The sequence below is a fragment of the Dermacentor silvarum genome, chromosome 6 (assembly GCF_013339745.2).
Source record: "Dermacentor silvarum isolate Dsil-2018 chromosome 6, BIME_Dsil_1.4, whole genome shotgun sequence".
NCBI lineage: Eukaryota > Metazoa > Arthropoda > Arachnida > Ixodida > Ixodidae > Dermacentor > Dermacentor silvarum.
Window position 1 is genome coordinate 11,857,692 of NC_051159.1, and position 15,294 is coordinate 11,872,985.

Below are 15,294 nucleotides of genomic sequence, written 5' to 3' on the forward strand. Positions count from 1 at the left end.
AGGGCGTACGGTTTGCCTGCAGAAAGTGAACGGTGTGCTTAACATCTCACGCTCGTCAAAGTCAAAATAAAAAAAGCGGCTATGTGCTCAAGAAAACAAAATCACTTACCTGTGTGCGGAAGTTAGGCTGCGGCTTTGTTCGCCTTCCTTCCATCATGAATTCTGCCGCACAACTCATCGAAACAGCCAGGTTCGAACATCAGCCGAAGACCAGTAGCTGCGTCAGCAAACGTCTTCAATGGATAAACATCCCACTTATCATCATAGAGCAATTTCACTAAAACGTGCGTCATGATGTCCAAAAAGAAAAGAAAAATGCTTCCACCAAAGAGCGCGCGGCACGAACCACCGCACAAGTTCAGACAAGTGACTGAGTCGAAAACCGTTCACAGCCTCAGTATATTACATTAATGAAACCGTTCCTACTAAATATAACCACTAAATATCCGTAAGTAAATATTGATAATCTTTTATACTAAACTTCATAAACTTTGAAGGACAACCTAATTTGTAGCGTAAACAATGATTAATACTATTAACAAAATTGCGACTATTGCGAACGGCACAATATGGGTACTGTTGCAAGGCCGTGACTTCTGCGACCGGGTCGCAGCAGGCAAAAGGTGCCCAAAATGTCTGCGTTCACCCATGACGTCACGTCCACTATAGGCTCCGTACAGTCGAGTTTGCGGCTGCTCTGGCGCCATCTGGCGCAGCGACGCAACAGTGTTGGGAAGTGGGCGCCGCAGCTCGGCCGGCTCGATGAGTATTCTTTCCCGCGCGCTACATTTCGTCTCGGCCACGGTTGAAGCAGTTTTGCTTTGTTCACCAGCCTCCTTATTTTTTATACGTCTTGCGACGGTGCAATGGCATGCGCTTCATCGACAAGCGTCGGAGGTGAAAAAAAAAAAGGCAAAGTGGAACCGGCGATACTGCTGCGTAAAGGGCTGTCACAACCACGAAGGCCAGCCCGGGATAAAGTTGTACAGGTTTCCTGGCAAGTCTTATGAGATCGAACGGCGAAAGAAATGGATCGCAGCTGTGAGGAGAGTAATGTAAGTCAGCTTCTTTGATATTTGTGAGAAGGTTTTGTTCTGTAAAGCGTGCTACACATGCGCGTTTCACAGCTCGTTGTGCGGCGCCAGCGGCCATGGCCAGCTGCTGAACATTTAAAAGAAATTTGTCACGACTTTGCTGATTTGACGACTGCTTGCCGTTGTCTTAGCACTCGGTATGATCGGCATAGCACTGGCATGTGCGATGAGCAACATTTTATTCCAAGGAAGCCTATTTTGTGCTGGCAAGCACTAATTCGACGATCCTCGTGTTGGCCGCTGGCGCTTGAGAGGCGCGGTTTCACATGGTGCGATTTTTCTTGTGATATACATTTGCGATGTATCATTGTAAAAGCAAAGCGCGTATGCAAGGAAAGGAATTCGCAAGCGAAATCGTATCTTGTGAAAGGGGCCTAATGAGCCTCGATCATTGTACATGATGAAAAACGAACATTCGTGTCATGTAAATTAAGATCGCCTAGTTAATAAATCTCGTTTATCAGCGCAGCAGGTGGCTCCGACTGAGTCCCAAACGAGTCAACGAGGATAGCATGGTCACTGCCACACGATCCAACAATCCGAATCGTTTAGCTCACTCGACATGACTGTGCTGACGACAGCCTACGAGTGAGCGTGTAGCTGCACGCGGTCCAGATCGAGCTGTATGATAATCTAAAGTAACAGTGTGACAGGGGCATCAAATGATAGGCCGCGGCGTACAACGCGCCGGAGCGAAATGAGGCATGCATTGCCAACAGAGGCGTCGATTAAAAATCGGTCAACTACAACGTTTTCAGGGTGCCAGTTTAGTGACTTCAATTTTAGTATAACAGTAAGCTTTACTCACGTGAAGGATGACGTCGTATACTTGCTTTCCCTGTTGCGAACAGCACTTCGCGTGAACGTCCACGCCGTCCACTTCTTTCACACAAGCAACATGAGAAGCAGCGTAGAGCTTGTCTCCGCTGGTTAACGCTGCACCGTGAAAGTAATCGTCTATTCCTTTAATAGGCCTGAACCCCGCAAAAACTATTTGTGCCATCACAGAGGGCCACGCTTGTACTTTCACGTACACACACGCACAAAAAAAAAAGAAGGCAGATCGCGGATATACGTGCGGCTTTCGGAGGCGTGTATACGTAGTTCCGAAATCTCGCTGTCTTCCCGCCTTCCCAGTTTCGCGCCGCCCGCCACATGCGACGCTGAGCATCGCGCCACCGCTGCTGCGCAGCAGCGCCGCCTGTTCACTGTACGGAGCCTATAACCCATGATGTCACATCCGTTTATTTTCATGGCGGCTGTTTTTCGGGGCCGGTCGCGTTGTGACGAGGTCCGTATTCTGTGCCTTCTTACAGCGCAAGTAATCCATTTTTCCACTCTATATGCATGTAATAAAAGGTTGGGGCTGTCAGCTGCTTGATGAGTTGCCGTTGTTATCTTGCGCGCATATTTTGCCTCGTGGCCGAGTCAAATTGCAGCCGCCCCGTGGAATGGGCCGTGGCATCTCAATAAAGCTGATCCTGTGAGTATCCGTCTCGGTCACGATCGTTTGTACGTGTACAGAACCATCCAGTAGTCTGGTTTAGAGCACTGCACGGGCCGATTCTTGCGCCCCGGGCCCGGCCCGGGCCCGTTTTTCCATTGGGCGGCCCGCCCGAGCCCGATCAAAACTTTTATGGCGAGACCCGGGCCCGGCCCGGGCCCGGAAATAATCTACGTTACCCGCCCGGCCCGGCCTGCCACCCCTTTACCTTAAGTCCGAGCCCGGCCCGAGCCCGACTCGAACCCGGCCCGAACCCTGCCCGAGACCAAAAAATACATGTTTTTCAGAGTTGAGAAGCCCGAGAATAACTCGCAGAAAGCCCGAGCCCAGCCCTAGCCCGCGTCAAAAAACACGAGCCCGGCCCGGGCCCGGGTCAAAAAGCACACGCCGTGCCCGAGCCCGGCCCGAGCCCGTGAAAAAACTCCTCTATCCGGCCCGGCCCGGCCCTCGGGCCGGGCCGGGCCCGGGCTTTCGGGTAAGCCCGAGCCCGTGCAATGCTCTAGTCTGGTTCAGTGAATGATGCGTGAAAAAACGAGGACGTAAGAAAACCCTGGCATGGTGAGCTGTACCGCCAGATCGTGTTAAATCGCGTTTTCGCGTGAGATGGTCGAACAGCTTTGCTACTGCATTTCATTTAATCATCACCTGCATGCTTTTTAATAAGACAAATGGCATTACTGCGCGAAAGAGCGTCTCGAAGTTTACCAACAACAGCCAGTGCCGCCGTGCCTGTTGCATGCACGCTTACCACTACACGCTGTCCTGATGCAGTTAGAACGATTATGACGCAGTATCAGTCTGCTACTGCGAGATTCAGGATCGCTATGACAATACAATTAAAAATAACAAGAGAAATGAATGCAGTAAGTGTGGTGTTCAAACGTTGCCAAGCGTGATAAGTGGACCTGCCTCATAAGATCTGAAGTGAGGGCGCGAACACGACGCGGACGAAGAGAGAGCACACACACACCCAAGGCGCCACTTCCAACAATGTTTAATCAGAAAAGAACGCCACTAATTTATACAGGGAGCGCAATCACAGTTTCTCAGTGCGCATTCGCGTTCAGGTAAAGTAGTTCTTTGCGTGATAGAGATATTGAGGCAACACTTAAGCACTTATCACCTGCCTCAATGATCCTTTTGGCCTCAATTATTAAACGAACCCATTTGTCACGGCTTCTGGCAACCACAGCGCAGGTTCAACGCGAACGCGCACTGAGAAACTGTGATTGCGCTCCCTGTATAAAGTAGTGGCATTCTTTTATGATTAAACGTTGTTGGAAGTGGCGCCCTGTGTGTGTGTGTGCTCTCTCTTCGTCCGTCGTCGTTTTCGCGCCTTCACTTCAGATCATGCTTAACGATCACGCCCAACTATCCATCCTAATGCCTCGTAAGATGCGTTGAATGAATCGGCTTCCTAATGTCAGCTTCGCCGCAGTAGACTTGTGTTACGCGGTGAAGCTTATCCAAAATTATTGCAGTGAAGAACACTTCCGTGTCCGCTTTATTTCCAGTGTCCGTTTCATCGCTGTGGCGTCTTACTATACTTAGCGCAAGAAAAAATGAATGCACACCAACTAGCCCAATTCATAGCTCTTCTAAGCATAGCAAAAGTGAAAAGGGGCCGCTATCACGGGACATGTAGTATGTGTTCCTTAACTATGTACGCGCGCACTCGCCGTCTCCCATCACATTACGCGCGCCGAGGAGCGTAATGAGTACTTGCAGGTGTATTCACATATATTAAAACTGCCCAGAAAAGCTGTGCCCTGACGGTGGCGTACCAAACATTGCTCGAGTGGGGGGGGGGAGGGGGGGGGGCAAACAAATCTGACCTCTCTCCGTATATATATATATATATATATATATATATATATACCCTTATAAAAATGACTATTGAAATGTTGTTGGCATATTGTTGAGGAATTGTTGACAAAATATCCTTTCAATAATGTGTCAATAGTTATTGAGCGTACACAACAATACCTCAACATTAAAGTTGTTGAGCGCTTCACAACAGTAAAGTCATTGACTAATTGTTGTTGACATATTGTTGAGTTATGTTGAGTATTATTGAGAATTGTTGAGCAATATTGACATTGCACATATTCGGAAACAGGCACACGTAGACGTGTACGTGTTTTACACATATATATTGTTTTATTGTTCACTTCATCACCACTAAATATATATATAGTGTCACATAACTTGAACCAAAGGCCTATCTCTCGAGTTGTAACTGCGGGAGCTTGTGGCAAGACGACGCTGTCGCAGGCGTTCCGCTTCGTTTGCCCTAAATTCAGGGTCGGCGGCTCTTCGCTGACGTTTCGCCTGGGCTTCGATATCCGTCACGCTAGAATCGGGATGCTAGAATCGGACGACAATTAAGCTTCGCTTACTAGAATCGGAAGACAAGCTTTGCTTACGTAAGCGAAGCTTATCGTCCGATTCTAGCATGCTGATTCTAGCGTGACGGCTTCCGAAGCCCAGGCGAAACGTAAGCGAAGAGCCACCAACCCTGAATTTAGGGCGAACGAAGCGGAACGCCCGCGACAGCGTCGTCTTGCCACAAGTTCCCCCAGTTACGACTCGAGAGATAGGCCTTTGGTTCAAGTTATGTGACACTCTATATATTTAGTGGCGATTAAGTGAACAATAAAACAATATATGTGTAAAACACACACACGTCTACGTGTGTGTGTTTCAGATATATATGCAATGTCAATATTGCTCAACAATTCTCAATAATACTCAACATTATTCAACAATATGTCAACAACAATTAGTCAACGACTTTACTGTTGTGAAGCGCTCAACAACTTCATTGTTAAGGTATTGTTGTGTACGGTCAATAACTATTGAGGCATTATTGAAAGGATATTGTGTCAACAATTCCTCAACAATATGCCAACAACATATCAATAGTCATGTTTATAAGCGACCCCCATTTTCTCGACAGAGGAAGGGCTGTTGATTTTGTCTCTTCGGGTCCCACGTATGACAAGGGCAGTTCAAGGAAGCGTTACAGGTCCCCGTGCCCACAGGGGATATGTGCCATTGCGCTTGGACCCTTTCTGCACTGCCTCCAGGATCGGCCCACATGAAAAGGGTGCCATTGATCTTGGACCATTTCTGCACTGCCTCCAGGATCGGCCCACTTTATCTGCCCCTGTATCTGCCTTTGAACGTTGCTATTGGAAATGGCAAATAAAACTTCAGCGTGCTATAGAAGTTACAGCTTGAGTGATATTGTCAAGAAACATTGGGAAGAACTCAGAAGCAATATTTTTTTCGTAATTTGTTTGGAGAGTAACTAGCATATGTAGTAAAGGGTTGGTGCCAGAGACCGCATTTTTTCAAGTTTGACTGGTTGCTCGGATGATCTCGTTTTGTTCTCGCAACTTGTCATAATGGTTTTTGAAGTGTGGCAAAGCCAGTGTCAAGCAGACAACAATTACTATTTTGTTTGCTCATATGTTTTGTTTATATCAAGTACAATGTATTGCATGTACGGTACGTTATATTGCACTCTACGTTCATACCACAGTTGTACTCATGCCTACGGGTGACTAAATTTCATTTTCAACTTGCCGGCATGTTCTCGTTTTGAGTGCCCGGATAACAGCTTTGGCTTTTGGCTCAAGGTCACTTGAAGATCGCCGACAACGGAGCTACAAGCATTTCATGCTTAAAAGAGTAGGCAACCTTAAACTTTGACTTAGGTGTTTCTTTTTGGAACTCGCATCCAGGCATTGGTGTTCTGTGCTTTGGTAAGCAGTAATAAGTGATTTCTGATCAATTATAATTATTCCAGACACTTCAGTAACTCAACTTGAACTAAGCTTATGCTTTGATATCATGTCTATAAAGAAACCGATGAATTTTGCACTGTACTACTTTTTTTATTTTTTTCCTGATTTATTTTTAATCTCGTCTCAGCTAATTTGTTATAAGTATCCCAGACACTTCAGCAAGTCAGCTTGCAACAAAACTTATGCTTTGATATCATATCTATAATAAAAGTCGTGAATTCTGAACTGAACCATTTTTTTTCTACTTTTCTGATTTACTTAGATTGCATCCCCGGTCGTCTCAGCTACTTAATTCTAATTATTCGAGACACTTCAGTAACTAAACTTATAACTATAAACTTATGCTCTGATATCATATCTATAATGAAATTCGTGAATTTTGTACTGTACTATTTTTTCGATTTATTTTCACCTCCTGATCATCTCTGGAGGTGAACCGGAAGTACTGTCCAAAGAACAAATGGCACTCGACGCTCCTGCCACTAAAAACTCCCGATACAGCTTTCTGTTGCTCACTACGTGCAAAATAAATGTGATTTTTTTTCTTTTTCTTTTCCGAGTGTCAAAGAAGCCCGCGAATACACGCAAAATTGCCACACAACTAGCCGCTCGAGGCACTATGCGTGTATCTGCAGGCTTTCACGCTCGGAAAAACACTTTTATGTAGCACGTATTGGGCAACAGAAAGCTGTAACGGGAGTTTTTTCTGTTGCTCTATAATTTTGTGATTGACACTTTTCATCTAAATATAATATATGAGAAACTAATTAATTAATTAATAATTTATAATAATTATAATTATGATGATTATCTATTTATTTATCTAATGCAAAAAATTGAGTATCTGTAAGCGACTGCAAACAACATTACCTTGGTTCTGTCCAGCTACGTGGCATTTGCATATAATTAAGTGTCGGTACTAGAAAGTTGGGACGCCCTGTATATACTGGGTGTTCGAAATTAGGTTTTACGAAAATTTTTAAAAATCGCTTGTAGCAGGTAGCATAATTCTTATCGCTTAGCTTGGTTATTCGAAGAAACGGACATTAGTAACACAAGAAATTGAAACAAATATTTTAATAAATAACAAAAATTAACTAATGAACTTCTTAGTTAATTATTTTACGACAGATATTGCAATATATGAATTGTAGCCGGTGAGTTTGCAAGACGCATCCACCTAAAATGAATTTCCAGGATAACACCAGTTTCGAGATATTATTGCCCTTAGTGTGGGACGAAATACATGGGCGTTTTAGTTACTTTGTGCTTCAATGTATAAAACAGCATTTTCGTAACAAAGTAAGTATAACAACAGTGCATTTTTACGGAGAGTTTGATGGTGCATATCTCCAAACTGGTGTCATTCTGGAAATTCATTCCAAGTGGATACGCCTGACAAGCTCACTGGCTCCAATTCGTAAATCGCAATATGTGTTGTGAAGTAATAAAATAAGAAGATAATTAGTGATTTCTTGTTAATTAGTTCAATCTATGTTTCGACTGCTCGTGCTACTAATGTCCGCCTCATCGATTAACCCAGCGCAATGATAACAATTATGCTACCTGCCACAGGCGATTTCTAAAAATTATATATATAGACACAAAATTGGAGCACAATACAAACGTCCCAACAAGCAGTGACCAATGACCGATGATTGGGCACCTCCTGGATTCCCATCGGCTTCTATTGTAAGTGGCCAGTGCCCTGTCTCTGTCAGAAAACGGCATTGCCTCCATGTTAAATATGGGCAAGATGGTGGGAAAAGTAGTATGTAAGCATAATAAATAAATATGTTTTTTAAATAGTGCGTTTCGTTTAGTTGTTAGCCTTTAGCGCACAATAGAATGAAACAAGTTTGGGTGATATCTGCGACGTGGTGTCCATATTTTACATGAAAACCTAGGTCTATTCTGTAACACGTACAGACGCGGAGCTGGCCAGTGTGCTGGGAAACTGCTTGGCCACCACGCACAATCTACGCTGTTATACTTTGCCGGTGGCAAATCGTAGCGCAGAAGCACGGGTACAAATGTTTAATCAATGGGACGGCATACTGTCTACCGTTTGTCATGATGTCAAACTAACAAACACGAAAAGCCACAGTTGTGTACGTTGCTGGTCCGTAGTTCATTTCGCGCCGGTTGCTTCACGTATTAAAATAAATATTTCTTTTTAATCCAAACGATGAAAACTGTGCGCGCACACAGGGGGCCACATTTGCGATGTTTGAATTTTGCACTATTTCCCGCGCGCTGCGTACGTGACCGGCCGGCGCACTGCGTTACCGCGATAAAGAAAATAGTTCTTCAAGGAAGCTAAGCAGAAAACTTTCATACTCTTGCAAAGCGCAGAAATTGTTATGTTAAGAAATACGATTATATTACAAGATTTGTTAAATATTGCAATTTGTGTCTATAAAAGCGTGGATTTGAATGCGTGTTTTTGTGTGAATGCGCGCTTGCGCTGTTGACTCCTTGGCGCATTCCGGAACTTTGTGCGTGCGGCGTATGACGGTATGTGTGCGGGTTGCGTGATGTGTTTACTGCGTTTTCTGTGCCCTTTGCCTCGCTGTGACATCTTTGGTATATTCCAACTTGTTGCTCGCTCTTTATAGGCTACACGTTGCCTCGAAGATCACCATGATCGCCTCCGACTCAGCCACATCGAAGGTGAGTGAGTGTTTCGAATTCCACTTGCTCGTTCATTGCGACGCTATCAGCAAAAGTGCGTACGGAGCCCGTGCGTGTCTTCCACGCGCCTCTGTGCTCGTTTTCATTACTAGTACTATCCTTCCGTTGCGAGAATTGGTTGTGCAGCACTAGATTTGTGATATTGAGCATGAAGTTTTGTCCTGATTTAACTTCACAGCGCGCTTGTGGCGACGTAAAGCAGCTATGTGGAGCCAGCTAAAACAGGGCATGTTGTGCGCGCCGCGATTTTTGGTACGGTGTTCCTGCACCGATTGAAATTGGCCTTATTAATGAGCGCTCGTGCTCTGCCGTTTTGGTGGGCAGCTATGTGGAGCCAGCTAAAACAGGGCATGTTGTGCGCGCCACGATTTTTTGTACGGTGTTCCAGCACCGATTGAAATTAGCATTAATGAGCGCTCGTGCTTTGCCGTTTTGGTGGAAACAATGCGACGTGAAATAGTCCGAACTGTACTGTAATCAAGTATATTTCGTTCGCGCAACACCGTCCATTGACGTGCATCTACTACATGGCGTGTCGGGATCGGCGAAAATATGCGCGGGGCGTTTTGCCGTTAGAATGTATTCTGCTGCGCTGCTCGCTTCAGGATCGAGTGCCCAGAGTATGCTGACACGCCGTGCGGTAGACACGCGCTGTGGCGCGATAATAATACAGAATTGCAAGGGCGTATACGTGATTCTATGTGATAGGTGAGATAAAAAAGGGGTGATGCCAGCGAATGCTGTGAAATCATCAGGTCATGTGTGGTTTGTTTTCCGCCGGTACGCGCGCGGTGAAAATTTATTTTTTTAACCATGATCTCCCTTCGACGCCATCGAGTGCTTCGCGCAAACGTCTTCGCGTAGGCGCTCTATATTCACGGAAAAGGCAGATTCTGTGGTATTCTATGTTCTGCTTTAGTGGGATGAAACATTCAAAATAATGTCATCATGTGAAGTTTCAGCCTTTGGCCCTTCAGTAACTGATTGATTTAACTAAGTTCGAAAATCAGTAAAGGAAGGAGATGCTTGGGCATATTTGCCGTGTCGTCCCACTGTGATTCCAGTGGCATGTAGGCGTTATCGACAAATGTCGAAAATTAGCAAGGCTTTTTATGACATAGAAGTAGGCAGCTATGTCAAGAAGTTATTTTGCTTTAAATTCACACACTAAACAGGAGAGAGAGTGAAAGGGGAGCGTATCCTTGTGAACTAAATGACGCTTTGACATAAGCTTGGAACAATGGTTTGTTGGTGGAGCAGTTCTGTGGAATACTTAGAGAGTAAGCAAACTGTAGTAGCAGCAGTTAGACGGGGAGTAAAAAATACAACACTGGTTTTATATGAACGAGCTACCTTTAAGATGTGGCCGCAACAGTTCAATAAATGAGAAAAAATAATTTTAAAATTTAGGAGAGAAATTAAAAATAAATTATTTGCCCACCCCACACTGCCAGTGGCAAGAGCAGCCATGCTTTAATGTTTTCAATCAGTCATTTATATCCACCCATTTATGTCGGCCTAATCGTCCATGTAGATGTTTTGATTGTTGATTTTGACTTATCGTGGTGTCACATTTTAATACTGACATCTGTTTTCAGAATCAAAATGAGGCTGGAGACACCACAGCCGGAATGCGAAAGGTGAATTCTTTGGCCATTCATCGTGTAGCGTCACCATGATCAAATGCACTGTTGCCATGAGAATGTATTGCCGGGAGGTATTCTCCTTAAGATTTAGTAAAAATGGCAGCATTGTCTCCTCTGCGATTTTGCATAGCCTTTAATTTGCGAGTCGATTAATTTATTTGATGAGGTGGGCAGTTGGCACACCCTGCCTTTGTACACATTCAGCTGAGTAGGTCTGGGACACAGCAAGTGAATCTGTTGTGTAGTGGTAATTGCATTAACGTCGACAGTTGTCTTCCTGTTTGAGCTGCTACTGCTGCTTGCCAACACAAGCAGCAGTTGCCCAAGATGGCATGAAAGAGGTTCATTGAAGAGTTGGCACATACCCTGAGTCACATATCCAGAGATCCAAGCAGGTCCATCAGATGGTTATTAACCCACTTCCCTCAACATAGCAGCCCTACCCATTAGGCCACCGACCACCAAGTGACACAAATTGGCTGGAAAATAGAGACAGATACCCGAAAGCTTGTGAAGTATCCTAAAAAGGCTACTTGCATTAATGTTTTCGATGCTTTGGTTTACTTACTATTTTATTTTGTACTGGGTGAATCCTTGTTTTCCTGAAGCACATGGCATCCTAACAGCATAACAAGCTATGGCATTAGTTTTAGTTGTTTTTGTTAGTGACATTAGTTGACATTTTAGGTCTGGAGCAGGCACTATTTCTGTGATTTATTTGGAGTGTGGCTGTTGTGTAAATGTGCTTAAAATCCTTAAACTACCTCACTAATATTTACCTAAACGTGCCGTTTCACATAGGTTGGAGAAGTGCTCATTCAGATGATCCTGGCACAGCTTGCTTAGGTGGACCAGGCAAGTTTGCAAGGGCCTTGATTCACCATGTGTTCACAAAGAAGAACCTCATGGGCCACTCACTTCTCGGAAACACCACCACCAATAGGCAAAAACAGGCTCTTGGCCTTATCAGGGTCAACACTGTTATAGGCAAGTACCATACATCCTTTTTCCCATTGCATTTTTGCATTCACATTTTGTACTTGGAATTACCAGCGTGCTATTAGCACAACAAATAACTTTCAAGTAGCCTGTGTCTGCAACTACGTGCTACAATAGCCTACTATTTGGAATGAATGTTCACTTGATCTCAAGTCTCTAACGCCTCCATACTAAAGTGCTAAATTTTAAAAGCAGCATTAACTGCCAGAAGTTATTGGTGGCTCCAACTGACAAAGTTAGGTGTATTTGCGCATTAGTTGCACTACTTGACTGTCATTCCAATGAATTGTTGCAATGAAGCAGCTACCAATCTGTGAAGCACGCTACCAATCTGGTGGTATAGAGGGTGTGCTTAAGTAGCCTGAAAGTGTTGTTATAATTGTGGAGAAGCTATGCTCAAGTGCAGTTACTACTCAACTCGAGGGACAACACTTCCACCAAATTTCTGCAATCAAAATGGCCCTCCAGATTCTTTAATGCAAAACATAGTGGTTTCGCCTATTTCAACAGACCACATTGAATTAATGTTGCTCCTGTCTTGAAGGAGGTCCATGTGGTGGCAGACAGTAGCCTTAGGTGGCAGACAGTAGCAGACAGTAGACAGGGAGCTTAAGTTACGGGGCATAATTGTTGGGTTGTTTTGATCAAAGCAACAATAGGAACAGTTGCCAACTTCGTTGTCAACATTGCTATGTTTAGCAATGTCCATTCATTCTAGGCACTCAACCTATTAAGATCCAATTTATCACATTGTATTCTAAGATGTGGAAAAAACAAAGGTATTTATTTCACTTTTCCTCAGGTTCCCATAAAATGATCAGTACTCAATAGGCCCTTGGCAGCTACTATATAAAGCTTCTTACAGAACATGAAGCATGTCCACAGCTCCCACTCTGAAATTGTTGGAAATGTCTCCTGCTTTCTTACTTCAAGGACGCATTTGCCTGTTTTCAGCGTTATTAGAAACCAGTGGTCAAGTACTATGGGTTTAGCTTTATTAAAGATTGAATGAGCTTTGTAGGTGTTCATGTTTAACCCTTTGAGGATCACATATTTTCTGGAAGTACATCCCCCAATTTAGGCATTATATTTTTATTCTGGATTGTTCTTCAGAGTGACGTTTCGAGAAAAAATATGGGTAAATAATTTTTTAGGTCACAGAGTGACAAAGGTTTCTTAGTGTGCACAGTTTTACACCATGTTTATTGTAGCATGCAGGGCAAATTAGCATAATCACATTTTTAAAATGTGATGACACTCACAAAACATTAAACTAGGTGAATACTCCCAAACTACTGCAGTGATGGGCACCATAGAGTAAAGAGAAAGATCAGTTTTGTAAGAAGCCAAGGGGCAACAGCACAATCAGGATTTTTGTAGAAGTCGCAGAAGGTTACAGAATCTGTAATGTGATGCTTGGGGACACTTCATTCTTAAAAGGCATGCTTATTTATATGTTCTTTCGCCGCCTCATATTTATGGTCGTGACCACACGATTTGTTTCCGCCACTCTACATGCATGGCAGTGACCCTCAAAGAATTAGCAGAGTCAGTCCACTTGCATATTTCTCTTGTAAGACTGAGCATTTCTTCGTATTTCTTCGCATTTATTTGTGTTAGTGTAACCAGGTTGGCGCGCAACTGCAGTAAATCCTCGTTATAAGCAGTAATTTCTTCTAAGTAGAGAGGCATAAGAATGGCTATCATAATGTGAGAAGTTCACTCCAGTAGCATATGAGCTCGTAAAACAAATTCACATATACCATACTCAATTCTGGTCACATAACCGTATTTGGAGCAACTCCTGCAAGGAAACGTGCAATAAAGTGCTGCACATTTTGATTATGAATGTTGAGAGAACTAATTTTAGTTGTCAGTAGTCTACCATTAAGTTTTTTCACCAACAGTATGAAGTCTTCTTTCCACCATTTTGTTCCTACGCAAGCAACGTTCACATCTTTCACACCAAGGATATTCATGAAGTTATTCTGCCACAGTGAGTTTTTCCTGTTTGCCTTCTGCATATTGTACTAAGTGGAGTCCTCCGGCACCACTCCACTTTGAAAGTTGGTCATTCTCTAGAATTGAACTCGTGAAAACTTTGAATAAACAAAACAAATGAAACAGTTTCATTATAACAGGGCATACTGTATGTCGCACTTTTGCATGTGGAACATTGATCTTAAACCTCATGCTGTTTTTCCTTTTTTTACAGGCTTTACCTGTCACAAGTTTCCTGGGACAAACGTGGCGTACATTAAGAACACTCTGGCCTCACTTCTCGCAAGGGACCTGAAGTGTCCAGAAGAGCTCAAGTCTGTGGACAGTTCAAGTGTTGTGCACTTGCAGCCCTCAACATTTTTTTTATTATTCTGATGTTTCTAGTCACCTGAAAAGCCCAGGTTGGATGGTTCAGGCACAAGTACTGTGTTGTGATTAATAATTAATTGCACAAGTGTTACGCTTTGTATTTTAGTACATTTTTACGTAAATTTTTAGTATATTTCTACAAAAGATAGTGTTTTTTGACTATTTTATTTCATAGGTATCTCGGGTCATTTCATGCCAAGACTGTTCCATGACGGCACACCATTTCAAGTTTGTTTGATAAAGTAAAAGTAGGCACAGTGAGAAATTTTCCAGAAAATTAGGTTTCATACATACACCGGAAAGTGGAATCTGTGCTATTGTCAGAGTGGTTCTGTTAAGAAAAACTACATATTAACATATGTTTCTGGTAATGGTTTATTTTGCTATTTCAAAACAGTAAAAATTAAGAGGTAAAAGTTTGCTTAAATTCAGAGTGCGACAACAGTTCTTGGGCAAGGCAGCGATGTGCTTTCTTTCATGTATGCATGAAATCTGATTTCTTGGAAATTCTTTCATTCTAACTTGTTTTGCGGCACTCAAAAATGAAAAAAAAATTTTCTTCATGCCAGTTCCATTTAAGTCTTCCAGCAGGTAACTAATGGCCACGGTCTATGAGATATAAATCTTTAGTCAAAGTGAATAAATCGCTTGGTATGTAATGACCTGCCCTGGGACCTAGTAATCATGGCAGAAAATGCAACTGGATCGTGCAACAAGCAGTGCAGCACAATAAACTGCTGCCTTGGCACAACTTATTGTAATTACTGTGTCATTTCAGAGGTAGATAACGTTTAGTAAAATGGGCACACACCATTTAACCAATAAATAAGTCTCAGTGGGCTCATGCAAATTGTTCCATGATTATTATGTTACTGGCTACCAAATAGAAAAAGCAAGTACATTTTAAATCTTATTTACTGTAATGCTTGTATATTATTTATTATTATATTATTTAGCCACATCAACAAAGGTCTCCGTTCCGGATAAGTTCTTTAGGGAAAGCCCTAGCCCTCGCCAACCTTCGGCCTTTGTTATGCTGTGGGTGGACATTTCTTGGAAAAGGGTAACAATAAAGGAATTCTTTGATTATCCAGTTGCGTGGTCTCTTCCTAATTAAAACTAAGACGGAGGCCTGCCGCATCCAACAGTCTTCTGTCTCCTTTGGAGTTTCATAA

The 15,294-nt window shown here is 43.3% G+C and overlaps 2 long non-coding RNA genes across 2 annotated transcripts in view; both read left to right on the top strand.

Moving 5' to 3' along the window:
* Positions 1-11,796, top strand: part of LOC125946181 (uncharacterized) — an 83,559-nt gene extending 71,763 nt beyond the window's left edge. The window contains exon 4 of the long non-coding RNA XR_007467444.1: positions 11,721-11,796. This is a non-coding gene — a long non-coding RNA (uncharacterized LOC125946181). The remainder of the gene's footprint in view (positions 1-11,720) is intronic.
* LOC125946185 (uncharacterized) lies at positions 8,952-11,592 on the top strand. Its single transcript, XR_007467448.1, has 3 exons — positions 8,952-9,083; positions 10,703-10,744; positions 11,552-11,592. It is a non-coding gene; the product is annotated as an uncharacterized LOC125946185 (long non-coding RNA).
* Positions 11,797-15,294: the final 3,498 nt, after the last annotated feature.